The 14176-nt window shown below is 39.1% G+C and overlaps 1 long non-coding RNA gene across 8 annotated transcripts in view; it reads right to left on the bottom strand.

Moving 5' to 3' along the window:
- Positions 1 to 14176, bottom strand: part of LOC147914504 (uncharacterized) — a 171298-nt gene that overhangs the window by 105625 nt on the left and 51497 nt on the right. Inside the window, exon 1 of one of the 8 annotated variants that reach the window (XR_015555227.1) lies at positions 5985 to 6171. The exons of the other annotated variants lie outside the window; for them this stretch is intronic. This is a non-coding gene — a long non-coding RNA (uncharacterized LOC147914504). Of the gene's footprint in view, positions 1 to 5984; positions 6172 to 14176 lie in introns of those variants that run through there. 8 annotated transcript variants of the gene reach the window in all.

Here is a 14176-nt window from a genome sequence, read left to right as displayed (position 1 = left end):
ACAGGATCTCAGAGACACCCATGTACTCCACATCTACGTTGCTGGGAGAAAAAAAAACCTCTTCTTAAATTGATTTGCCCTTTGTCACTGTCACAGATATGTTTTTCCTGTTTTGACAGGTAGTTGTAATTCTATTAGCAGCCCATCGACTTCCCTGTGAAATCGATCTGTGTTGGGCTGGCAGGGTCTTCTTAAACTGGCTGATTTATTGCTTCTGCATGTTTTCAGAAAGAGAGAGCACGTGCATGCTCACAAGTGAGTTAAAGAGTCAAGGGGTGGGAGAGGAAGAAGGAGAGGTAAAGAGACACTCCTCTGTCACCACAGAGTATAAAGTATCTAAACAATGTTTGAAAACGAGTCATTTTTGGCCTCACTGTTGGCTGTCTCCATGGCAGGTGAGCTGTGACCTTTTGTCAGCAGCCTAGCTGAGATGCCTACTAATGCCAGCCGGTATAAATGATTGTCAATTTCCTTTATTAATTTATCTTGCTGTCTCACGTATAAACTAGAAGCACTTGCTCACCTTGAATGTCCTCGATGTCAATCTATCGTGATTGCCTAATTTTGCTCTTGTACATCACATCTCACAGTAACCAGAACACGAGTAGCTGTCTCCAGGTGCCCCTGTCTCTGCCTGCAATCTTGCCCATTGAAAAGAAAGCACCCAAGCCAATTTGCAGGAGATCACAGTTTGCCAGAGGTCAGAGCCAGAAATCACCACTGCGTTTTGTCTAAAGAACCACGTCAGAAAAGAAAAGAAGGAAAGGGAAGGAAAACTTAATAAACATCCTTGTCTTAAAGTTCCATCCCAAGATTTACAATGGAATCAAGAAATGCTAAATTAAAATAGTATGTGTGAAGACCAGGCAACCTGAAAATAAGTTGATTTTCCTGGTACTAAAGAACAAATCATTGCACAGTTATATACCTTTTCAAACTGAAAATGATTCTAAATATTCTAGTATCAACTTCATGAACATAAATATGAATATTAAGATCTCACGAGTGCCATTTGTAATTTCATCCTTGAGTAGTATAGTGGAGAGGCTAATTCTAAGCAGAATTATTACTAGGAAATACAATTAAGTAAGCAAATTCCACTTTTGCATCCTTTCTTCTCCATTTATGTACTCTCTATATGTTTATGGGGCTTCCACCGAGATACTCACTTCATCCTCACCTTCTAGGATAACACTGGAGATTTCTCCCTCTTCTCTACTGAGACCTTCTCAGTTGTTAGGCCAGCAAAGCGATAAAGTAATGTTTATATAAATGATTAACAAGATTTAACATAGTAACTCTCCCAGTAAGATTTTGCATTTTAACTGGGAATTTTTGTAGACATAACACTTTAACTCAAAATAGATACTAATGGTGAGAACTCTGGGCACCACTGAAGACAGATTGGTGGATGGGAGGATATTTTTCGGCAGGTATACCTTTCAACAACCCTCAAATGACAATCCTAGAATGATGCTGGTTCTAAACCACAAACAATGACTCTTCTGTCCTACAGAGCTCTGTGGAAACTAACAGTCCTGTGCTGAGCTATATCACCTTGGTTAAGTTGACACTGAAGGATCCAGGTTAAAGTTAGCCAAAAGAGAAACTTTTGCAAGATTTGGAAGACGTAAGTGAAGCAGCAGCCTTTACTCTTAGAAGGTGGTCACAGTCAGACATGGCAGCAAACAAATGCAGAGGCACCTGGTAGGTCTCAGCTTGTCCTCACTCTCCTCTGCTCTGTGTCCAGTTCTTCTTGCCAACTGATGGCTCTGCTAGCCAACAGTGGCCCCAAGCACACCACCAGCTGCTGAGCTGTGGACCCTCAGATGTGGTAGCCACACAGGGGCAACAGCTTCCCAAAGACTTTTCCATGGGCCCACTTAAGAGCTGCGTGAGCTTGGCTTCTCAGAGCAGGCAACACAGACTTCTTTGCAAGCTCCAACTTGTCCATCCTGGCCAGTACTTCAGGCATACTGGTTAGTAACTCCTTCCCAGATCCTCCAACTCCTCTTCAGGACCTCACATCCCCAGTTCCTCACACATTTGTGTCAGGTCTAATTCCTATAAGAAATCTCCTATTCCCATAATACTCATAGTGGCCCTGCTTCCTAACTAAATCCTAACTGGTACAGTCCCCTGCAGAGGACCTTTTTTTTTTTTTTTTTTTTTGTGGGGCAGAGTATACATGCAGAGGCCATATCCTACACATTCAAGGCTGTGCATGTGTGCAGGATTGACAGCCACAAGGTACTGCCTGTTACCAAGTATCATAATCAAACCTAAACCTAGATTATCTATCTGAATCTCTGATTTGTGTTGTGTGACATGTAATTTACAATTCATTTTTTAAAATCGTTTATTTTATCATTTTTAGAGCTGAGCCTGATCTTCAGTATGTGCTGTCTATGTATCAGCCAAATTAATGAGGTTACAGATTCAAGTTTCAAAAAAACAAATTACTAATGGAGTGATCATCAACAACCATCTTGAAACTCCAAGCTAAATAGATTATATTATACCACATATCCTCTTAACTAGGGGTACCATGTCATGAATATTTATAGTTTCTGATCAATATTAGTCCTAAGTCAGAGGTTGAAATGCTCTAGATCTCAGGACACAGAATACTCAGGACAAATGCAGACCCAAGTGTGTCCTAGCTAACATTTCAAACAAGTCGGGGAGGGGGGATGTTGTTTTTTTGCTTTGTTTTCTTTTATTGTGGTAAGAACACTTAACATGAGAGCTACACTCCTGACAGATTTTAAGTGTACAATACAGCATTGTTATCTACAGGCACAATGTTGTACAGCAGATCTCTAGAACTTATTTATTTTACATAACTGAGAAGCACAGGCGACTAATGTCTGATCAAATCCCCACTAAAACCAGTGTTTAACTTATAGCCTCCAGGTATCATGATAACAGAGTTGAATTGATCAGGTGTTGACACTGATGCTGATTGGAATTAAGTATATCATGTTGAGTTGTTCAAATCAAAGTCCACTAAAATCATGTCTTCAAACTCAAGCCTTATATAAGTGTATCAGTCTGCTAGGGCTGCCATAACGAAATACCACAGACTGGATGGCTTAAACAACAGAAATTTATTTTCTGCAGTTCTGGAGCCTGGAAGTCCAAAATCAAGGTGCTGGCAGAGTTGGTTTCTGTTGAGTCATCTCTCCTTGGCTTGCAGATGGCCGCCTTCTCTATGTGTCTTCACAAGACCTTTTCCCTGTTGTGTGCACATGCGCCTGATGTCTCTTCCTCTTCTTATGAGGACACGAGTCATATTGGTTTAGGGCCTCATACTTAACGACCTCTTTAAAGGCCCTGTCTCCAAATACAGTCACATTAGGGGTTAGAACTAAAACATATGAATTTGGGGGGCAGGGGGAGGACACACAATACAATCCATAACAATAAGGAATACTGACAAAAATAAAATCAAATTGAATTTATGTTTCGTATGTCCATGACTCCTGTTAGAGTCATATCTAATACTTGTATGCCAAGCAGAGATGCTACCCATTCACAATTGCTATTAAAATTCAAAATGAAATGCATAAATACTGATTTCTAATTATTTATTTTAAACTTGGATGTGCTTGTGGTGGAGAAACAAGGGGCCCGAGAAAGGGGGAGGAAGACCGATGCAGTAGGAACTAAATGGGAGATTCGCAGAAAAAAGTAGAAAATCAGGCACTTGGTAGTAAGTAGATGGAGTGGGGGGATAAACAGATAATAACGGAGGCCTGGAGATGTAGAAAAAAAAGTAAGAGAGAGAGAATTTGTGCACACACATGTGTGTGCATGCTGATTATAAAGCATAAAGGCCAGGAGAATTGGGAGGTAAACATTAAAAGGGTAGACTGGTCAGCCTATAAATGCTGCCTTTTGGTCTGATGCTCAACTCACAACTGGGCCAATCAGATTTGGTCAGGGCCAGGTTCACATGTTGCAATGGATAGGTGACTACTCATAAGAAATCAGTGAGGCCGGCTCCGTGGCTTAGCGGTTAAGTGCGCGCGCTCTGATGCTGGCGGCCCGGGTTCGGATCCCGGGCGCGCCCCGAGGCACCACTTCTCCGTCCAACGCGAGGCCGAGTCCCACGTACAGCAACTAGAAGGATGTGAACCTGTGACATACAACTATCTACTGTGGCTTTGGGGGGAAAAAAAATGAATAAATAAAATCTTTAAAGTGGAGACAGACTCATTATAAAAAAAAAAAAAAAAAAAAAAAAAAAAGAAATCAGTGAAGGTGACAGGTGATCTAAAACCCTATTTAAAGGGACACCTGTTTCTGGCACTTAACATGCATGATAACAAATTGGGACTTCAGAAGGGAAAAACATAAATTTCTCCCATAAATTTTACCCCATTTACTGTATCGATTGAAGAAAAATTTATCAAAGAAATGCATCAATATATACCATAGTCAGAGAACTCGAGCTACAATTTTTTTTCAGAGTGAACTAATTTTTAAAATCCCATCTTTAAAATCTGTGAAGCTAGAAAAATAACTATAATATGCAGAGCTTTTCTTGTTTGCCATTAATATCAAGTGCTGATTGAGTGCTCAGAATTGCACAAGCCATACAGACAAGCACAATATCTGCCTTTGAAAAAGCAAAAGCATTTTTCAGAACAGAACTAAATAGCACAAATAAAAGAAGCAAACTTCTCTGAAGTTGCTCAGGTGTCAGATTACATCTGCAAAATCAAAATTATATCACAATATTCTTGTCTGATTTTTAATTTGCCTTAAGCCAAATAAACATGAATAATGAGAAAGAAATCTCAGCCTAGGAGGTGATAACATCGTAAACCATATAAAAGATACTTGGTTGGTTTCTGTCATAAAATTCCATCATAAAATCACACGTGCACGAAAAAAGATTTTGCCAGTTTCTGTCTTTTCCCCTCAAAATAGCCATCCCTGCCAGAGGACATTTGGTTCAATACCTGGGACTACAAGTTACTAGGGCTTGACAGCAGTCAGAAATCATTCAAATATATTTCCTGAACACTTCCAAAGCTATAAATAAAAATTTATAGGATTTGGGCTCAAATGACAGTGGTCAGGACTTAGGCTAGATAGAAATAAATATTTTGTGATGAGGGAAGTTAAGATATTGGAAAGGGTCATATTGAGAGAGACTAGAGCCCCCCTCTCTGAAACTATTTGAAAACAAGATATATTTTTCTGCAGACCCCATAAATCAAAAGTTCAGGTAACTGTAGGGTTTTATATGTAATAACAAAAAACGATTATGTCTATTCACTGCTCTATAGATTATCAAATCTTACAATTCTATGATTGAATCAGAAAAACAACATAGGGAGACTCAGTCTTCATCCTCATTCTTCCGTGGAATATGAGTCCTTTCACATTTGTATCACTATTTTCCCATTAATAAAACTCACCCATGAATGTGATAATCAACAATCTTGATAATAGAAATCCAAAGACAGAAGTCAAGATGGCGGTGTATGCAGACTCGGAACTCACCTCCTCCCGTGGACACAGCCAATTTACAACTACTCATGGAAAAATTACCCCTGAGACAGAACTGAAAACTGGATAAGAGGAACTCCTGCAACAACGGACAATCCTAACTAAGGTAGAAGAGGCAGAGACACCCTTCTGGAGAGGAAAAACGCCGCCTTCACAAGCCGCCAGCTTCACGGCCGCCAGGAGCAGCTCACAGGTACGCAGCCCTCTCTGGAGGTGCAGGGCCCTGAGCTGGCAGCGCCCCCACTGTGGGCATTTTGTTGACCCAGCACAATCGAGACCAGCGGCATAATATCTGACTTTGCCTGCTACTAAACCATTGGGGAGTACCCCCAGAAAACCCGGTTCACAAAGAAACTAAAACCGGCTCTTAAAGGGCCTGCGCGCAAACTCACCCGTTTCAGAAAGCAACCTAAAATCACGAGAAAGAAAGGTGCACAGTGCTGTGGTGAAAAGAGACTCACCTAATAGGCCCTGAGTGCATCTCGGTGACAGGTGAGATCTCTCCAGGGACTGGGACATTGGCAGCGGCCATTGTTGTGGCCTGGTGTGGGCATGCTGACACAGACGCCATTGCAGTTCTCCCTGAGGCCTGCTAGCCCAGGGTCTGCCCCACCCGCTAGAGCACCGATTTAATCCAGCTCAGCCAGGGCAGGCAGCCCACCCTAGAGACTGGCCCCACCCAACAACAAGCCCTCAGGCAACTTGTGGGACTGCATAGATTGGTGACTGGATTCTCTGCAGCCTGGCAACTAAAACAGGGGCAGGACTGTGTTGACTGTGTGTGTGGACCTGTGGGTGGCAGGGCTTGTCAGCTGCAGAAGACTTGTGCTTCTCAAAGACCCACATAGGGGGTTTGCCCCACCTTCCAAAGCCTGAAACAATTGGGTGCTCCTGTGCCTGAGGCCAGCCCCACACAGCTGCAATCCTCAGAGAGCTGACAAGAGACCTAATAGGCTAGAGGCTTACAGCAGTTGTAAGGCCCTGAGCCTAACAACCTGCCACGCTGGGGGCCTACTCACTTAAAAGAAATACTGCAACACAAATGTGGTATTAGAGCTTGCAGCCAACTGTGCTGGCGCTCCCCACACCTGATAAAGAGACTGAAGGGCCCACAACAACTACAAGCAGCTGAGCATTACAACAGCTGGTCAGGAGCATAACTCGGCCTCCCTGGGCGCCTACAGGGAGAGCAAACAGGCCACAACAGAAGGACACACGTAGCCCATATAGGGGTCACCCCAGGAACATTGAGAACTGAGGGAAGCACACTGGAAGCCTCCTAAGGCATCACTTACATAAGGTCACCTATCCAAGAGCAGGAGACGTAGCTGACCTACCTAATACGTAGACACAAGCACAGGGAAAGAGGCAAAATGAGGAGGCAAAGGAATACATTCCAAGTAAGGGAACAGGACAAAACCCCAGAAAAGGAACTAAGTGAAACAGAAATGAGCAACCCACCTGACAGAGAGTTCAAACTACGAGTGTTATGGATGCTCACTGATCTGGGGAGAAGAATAGATGAACTCAGTGAGAATGTCAACAAAGAAATGGAAGATATAAAAAAGAACCAATCAGAAATGAAGAATACAATACTGGAAATGAAAAATTCATTAGAGGGACTCAAAAGCAGAGTAGAGGATACAGAAGAACGGATCTGTGAGCTGGACGAAAGATGAGAAGAAATTACCCAAGGTGAACAGGTAAAAGAGAAAAGAATTAAAAAGAGTGAGGACAGTCTAAGGGACCTCTGGGACAACATCAAGCGCACTAACATCCGTGTTATAGGTGTCCCAGAAGGAGTAGAGCGAGACAAGGGGTCAGAGAATCTATTTCAAGAAATAATAGATGAAAACTTCCCTAACCTAAGGAAGGAAACAGACATCCAGGTACAGGAAACACAGAGAGCCCCAAACAAGATAAACCCAAAGAGGCCCACACCAAGACACATCATAATCAAAATGTCCAGAATTAAAGATAAAGAGAGAATCCTAAAAGCTGCAAGAGAATGTCAAGTTACATACAAAGGAAACCCCATAAGGCTATCAGCTGACTTCTCAGCAGAAACCTTACAGGCTAGAAGAGAATGGCATGATATATTTAAAGTGCTAAAAGGAAAAAACTTACAGCCAAGAATATTCTACCCAGCAAGGTTATCATCAAAATGGAAGGAGAGATCAAAAATTTCCCAGACAAGCAAAAATTAAAGGAGTTTGTCACCAAGAAACCAGTGCTACAAGAAATGTTAAAGGGACTGATTTAAGGGGAAAAGAGAAGACCACAAATAGGAAAAATTATCTATTTCCATGATAAGAATGTAATGGATACAAATGCACAAAAAAAGAGGTTAGATATGATATCAAAAACATAAAAGGAGGGAGGAGGGGAGTTAAAGAGTACAGCTTTCAGTCAGAGGTCAAACTAAAGTGACCATCAATTCTGTATAGAAGAAGAAAGGAACAGAGAAGGACTACTAAAACACTGAGAAAAAAAAAAAATTTTAAAAATGGCAGTAAGAACATACTTATCCATAGCTACTTTAAACATCAGTGGACTAAATGCTCCAATTAAAAGGCATAGGGTGGCGGTCTGGATAAAAAAACAAGACCCATATATATGCTGCATACAAGAGACACACTTCAGACCTAAAGACACTCACAAACTGAAAGTCAAGGGATGGAAAAAGATACTCCACGCAAATAGCAATGAAAAGAAAGCTGGGGTAGCAGTACTCATATCACACAAAATAGACTTTAAAACAAAAACTGTAAAAAGAGACAAAGAAGGGCATTACATAATGATCAAGGGAACAATCCAACAAGAGGATATAACACTTTTAAATATCTACGCACCCAATGTAGGTGCACCTATATATATAAAGCAATTATTAACAGACATAAAAACAGAAATAGACAGTAACACAATAATAGTAGGGGACTTTAACACTCCACTTACACCAATGGATAGATCATCCAAACAGAAGATCAATAAGGAAACATTGGCCTTAAATGACACAGTAGAACAGATGGACCTAGTTGATATACACATTCCATCCAAAAACCGAAGAATACACGTTCTTTTCAAATGCACATGGAACATTCTCCAGGATAGATCACATATTAGGCCATAAAACGAGTCTCTATAAATTTAAGAAGATTGAAATAATACTAAGCATCATTTCTGACCACAACGGTATGAAACTAGAAATCAACTATAGGAAGAAAATCAGAAAAACCACAAATACGTGGAGATAGAACAAAATGCTACTGAACAACGACTGGGTTAATGAAGAAATTAAAGAAGAAATCAAAAAATACCTGGAGACAAATGAAAATGAAAATACAACATGCCAGAATTTATGGGATACAGCAAAAGCGGTTCTAAGAGGGAAGTTTATAGCGATACAGGCCTATCTCAACAAACAAGAAAAATCTCAAATAAACAATTTAACAATGCACCTAAAGGAACTGGAAAAAGAAGAACAAACAAAGCCCAAACTCAGTAGAAGAAGGGAAATAATAAAAATCAGAGCAGAAATAAATGAAATAGAGACCAAAAAAACAATAAAAAATTAATAAAACCAAGAGTTGGTTCTTTGAAAAGATCAACAAAATTGACAAACCTTTAGCTAGACTCACCAAAAGAAAAAGAGAGAAGGCACAAATACGTCAAATCAGAAATGAAAGAGGAGAGGTTACAACAGACACCTCAGAAATAAAAAAGATTATAAGAGAATACTATGAAAAGCTATACGCCAACCAATTCGACAATCTGGAAGAAATGGATAAATGCTTAGAATCATACAACCTTTCAAAACTGGATCAAGAAGAAGTAGAGAATTTGAATAGACCAATCACCAGTAAGGAGATCGAAACAGTAATCACAAACCTCCCCAAAAATAAAAGTCCAGGACCAGACAGCTTCCCTGGTGAATTCTACCAAACATTCAAAGAATACTTAATACCTATCCTTCTCATACTCTTCCAAAAAATTGAAGAGGAGGGGAAGCTCCCTAACTCATTCTACGAAGCTGACATTACCATGATACCAAAACCAGACAAGGACAACACAAAAAAAGAAAATTACAGGCCAATATCACTGACGAACATGGATGCAAAAATCCTCAACAAAATACTAGCAAATCGCATACAACAATACGTTAAAAAGATTATACACCATGATCAAGTGGGATTTATTCCAGGTATGCAGGGATGGTTTAACATTCGCAAATCAATGTAATACACCACATTAATAAAATGAAGAATAAAAATCACATGATCATCTCAATAGATGCAGAGAAAGCATTTGACAAGATACAGCATCCATTTATGATAAAAACTCTGAATAAAATGGGTATAGAAGGAAAGTACCTCAACATAATAAAGACCATATATGAGAAACCCACAGCTAATATCATCCTCAATGGTGAAAAACTGAAAGCTATCCCTCTAAGAACAGGAACCAGACAAGGATGCCCACTGTCACCACTCCTATTTAACATAGTACTAGAAGTCCTAGCCAGAGCAATCAGGCAAGAGAAAGAAATAAAAGGGATCCAAATTGGAAAGGAAGAAGTGAAACTGTCACTATTTGCAGATGACATGATTTTATATATAGAAAACCCTAAAGAAGTCACCAGAAAACTTTTAGAAGTAATAAACGAATATGTTAAAGTTGCAGGATACAAAATCAACATACAAAAATCAGTTGCATTTCTGTACACTAACAACGAAGTAGCAGAAAGAGAAATTAAGAATATCATCCCATTTACAATTGCAACAAAAAGAATAAAATACCTAGGAATAAACTTAACCAAAGAGGTGAAAGATCTGTACACTGAAAACTATAAAACATTTCTGAAAGAGATTGAAGAAGACACAAAGAAATGGAAAGATATTCCGTGCTCTTGGATTGGAAGAATTAACATAGTTAAGATGTCCATACTTCCTAAAGCCATCTATAGATTCAATGCAATCCCTATCAAAGTTCCAACAACATTTTTCACAGAAATAGAACAAAGAATCCTAAAATTTATATGGAAAAACAAAAGACCCCGAATAGCTAAAGGAATCCTGAGAAAAAAGAACAAAGCTGGAGGTATCACACTCCTGGATTTCAAAATATACTACAAAGCTATAGTAACCAAAACAGCATGGTAATGGCACAAAAACACACACAGATCAATGGAATAGAATCGAAAGCCCAGAAATAAACCCACACATCTATGGACAGCTAATCTTTGACAAAGGAGCCAAGAACATACAATGGGGAAAAGAAAGTCTTTTCAACAAATGGTGTTGGGAAAACTGGATAGCCACATGCAAAAAAATGAAAGTAGACCCTTACCTTACACCATACACAAAAATTAACTCCAAATGGATTAAAGACTTGAATGTAAGACCTGAAACTGTGAAACTTCTAGAAGAAAACATAGGCAGTATGCTCTTCGACATTGGTCTTAGCAACATCTTTTCAAACACCACGTCTGACCGGGCAAGAGAAACAATAGAAAAAGTAAACAAAGGGGACTACATCAAACTAAAAAGCTTCTGCACAGCAAAGGAAACCATAAACAAAGCGAAAAGACAACCTAACAATTGGGAGAAGATATTTGCAAACCATACATCTGATAAGGGCTTAATCTCCAAAATATATAAAGAACTCATGCATCCCAACAACAAAAAAACTACCAACCCAATTAAAAAATGGGCAAAAACCTGAACAGACATTTCTCCAAAGAAGATATACAGATGGCCAACAGACACATGAAAAGATGTTCAAAATCACTAACTATCAGGGAAATGCAAATCAAAACTACAATGAGATATCACCTCACGCCCGTCAGAATGGCTATAATTAACAAGACAGGAAACAACATGTGTTGGAGAGGATGTGGAGAGAAGTCAACTCTCATACACTGCTGGTGGGAGTGCAAACTGGTGCAGCCACTATGGAAAACTGTATGGAGATTCCTCAAAAAATCAAGGATAGAACTACCATATGATCCAGCTATTCCACTGTTGGGTGTTTATCCAAAGAACTTGAAAACACCAATTTGTAAAGGTACATGCACCCCTGTGTTCATTGCAGCGTTATTCACAATAGCCAAGACTTGGAAGCAACCTAAGTGCCCATCAAGGGACGAATGGATAAAGAAGATATGGTATATATACACAATGGAATACTACTCAGCCATAAGAAACGATGAAATCCAGCCATTTGTGACAATATGGATGGACATTGAGGGTATAATGCAAAGTGAAATAAGTCAGAGCGAGAAGGTCAAATACCGTATGATTTCCTTCATTAAGTAGTAGATAATAACAACAATAAACAAACACATAGGGACAGAGATTGGATTGGTGGTTACCAGAGGGGAAGTGGGGAGGGAGGAGGGTGAAAGGGATAATTCGGTACATGTGTGTGGTGATGGGTTGTAATTAGTATTTGGGTGGTGAACATGATGTAATCTATGCAGAAATAGAAGTATAATGATGTACACCTGAAATTTATACAATGTTATAAACCAATGTTACTGCAATAAACAAAAAATTAAAAAAAAAAAAAGAAATCCAAAAATAATAGAAAGATCTCTGGACCTTGGGTCAAGAGACCTGAATTCCAGTTCCAACACCGTTCTATTAGCTGTATGATTTGGAAAAAATCAATTAACTGCTCTGAGCCACAAATTATTCATGAGTAAAATAACTTCTGCTCTACCTATACCATAGGCTTGTCTTAAGGATCATACACAATAATGCCTATTAAAGTGCTTTGTAAACTGTAAAACATAAATCATGCGATGGTGTCATTATCATTATATGACAAGTGGCTACACTATCACATCCAAATCATGGAAAAGCAGATTGCGCTCAGTTAACAAGACTATATAATGCAGATGCAGTGAATAGTAAGCCAATACCAGCAGGACAGGGGCAGGGAATGGAAAGCAACTGAAGTGTTTACCCAAGTTGTTCTTGAACAGACGGAAACCACAAGGTCTCTGCCATACCTCATATTCTCTGGGTCTACTGTGTTTTAGGAGACGGTTTTGCCCCCTTCAGCTTTTCAGTCCTTGATATGGTTCTCTAGAACTTTTGCTACACTGAGAATCACTGTGTTAAAGCCTGCTGACATCCAGCTCCCGGGAGTCTAGGCATTTGTTCAACCTTAGAGAACATACAATATGAATCATGATTCTCTTCAGTATCCTGTCTCGGGCCCATGACGGTTCGTATTTAAATTCTGAGCATAGGTTGGCCTGTCTTTGCTCTGTGGTGTATTGTTAATCTGGGAGACTTTAAACTTTTTGAAGGCAGTGGCATGGCAAAATAAACTTTCTTATAAGTAGGAGAGAGCCAAAAACCCAGAGATATCAGAGAAAGCCATATAAAAATTTGTATAGAATCACACACTATTTTTGCCACATAATTGTCATAATAATTAAAATTACTTCAAAGTGCCTTGCAAAGTAATTGCAAAATCAGGTAAGTGTTTGATGACAGATATGGAGAAAAGATGAAGTGTGGCCAATTTCTTTTCTTTTGAAATCTAATGTAATAGAAATAAATTGTGAAGTTCAAAGAGGCATTCAAATTTCAAAACTGAGCTAAAATTACCTAGGAGCATACCCAAGTACTTTATGGCTAATTTTGTGGCTGCTTTCTTCACAAAATTCATGGAATCTATTTTAAACTTTGACCTGTTAGAACAATATGTAACTTGAAATCACACTAAATTTCCCCAGTAGTTAAAAGTGGCATCCTTAAAACCAAAATGCTTTTATGATAGCAGAGACTATTCAATACCTAAATGCACAATTTCTAATGATGATGCCTGAACCCATAATGCCCAAAGTGGCAACTGCATGTAAATAAGCCAAAAATAATTCGAGTTAATTTTCTATTTAATGGACTATTTAGGCTCTTCAATTACCCATGTCCATTCTAGTGTATGATTTTTCAATCATCTTACAGGCTATCCCTCAGAGCTCTGGCTTTGTTATTTTGTTTTGCTATTTCAAACATTGAGGTTATAGTCTGTTCCTTATTTTGAGAAACATGTGTGCTCCTGAAAGCTAATAAACCAACATGTATTTATGGTGTGTTAGGCTTCGTACTCTGTTAGGCTGTGACAGACACAGAAGATGGTCACTGCACAAGAATCAGTCAAAAATCAAGTTTATGGATAGTTAGGCACTAAACTGTGCCATAGAATAACAATGCTCTTGCAAATCAGAGGAAAAGAGAACACTAAGGAATGGAATGGTTCAACATAATCTCCTGGAGGCAAGGATTTGAGTTGATCTTTGAAAGATAATTTAGGGTTTTCTAGTGGATTCTTTAGGTAATCTATGCAGAAATAGAAGTACAATGATGTACACCTGAAATTTTTACAATGTTATAAACCAATGTTACTGCAATAAACAAAAAATTAAAAAAAATAAATAAAAAAAAATAAAACAGAAAAAAAAAAAAGATAATTTAGGATTCAGAGGGAAGGGTACTGGATTTTCAAGTGGGGAAAAGATCATAATCAAATTCTTTGAAGAAATCAGTCAGAAGTCTAGACTGACTGGAGATAAGGGATGATGTTAGAAGGTAATGAAGGGTAACCTTGGCTAGGAAAAAACTATTTTGTAGAATCCTGATAA

The sequence above is a fragment of the Ceratotherium simum genome, chromosome 19 (assembly GCF_057802395.1).
Source record: "Ceratotherium simum simum isolate JZ-2026a chromosome 19, ASM5780239v1, whole genome shotgun sequence".
NCBI classification, from domain to species: domain Eukaryota; kingdom Metazoa; phylum Chordata; class Mammalia; order Perissodactyla; family Rhinocerotidae; genus Ceratotherium; species Ceratotherium simum.
The sequence above is the reverse complement of the archived record's forward strand: the minus strand, read 5'-3'. Positions and strand labels throughout refer to the sequence as shown.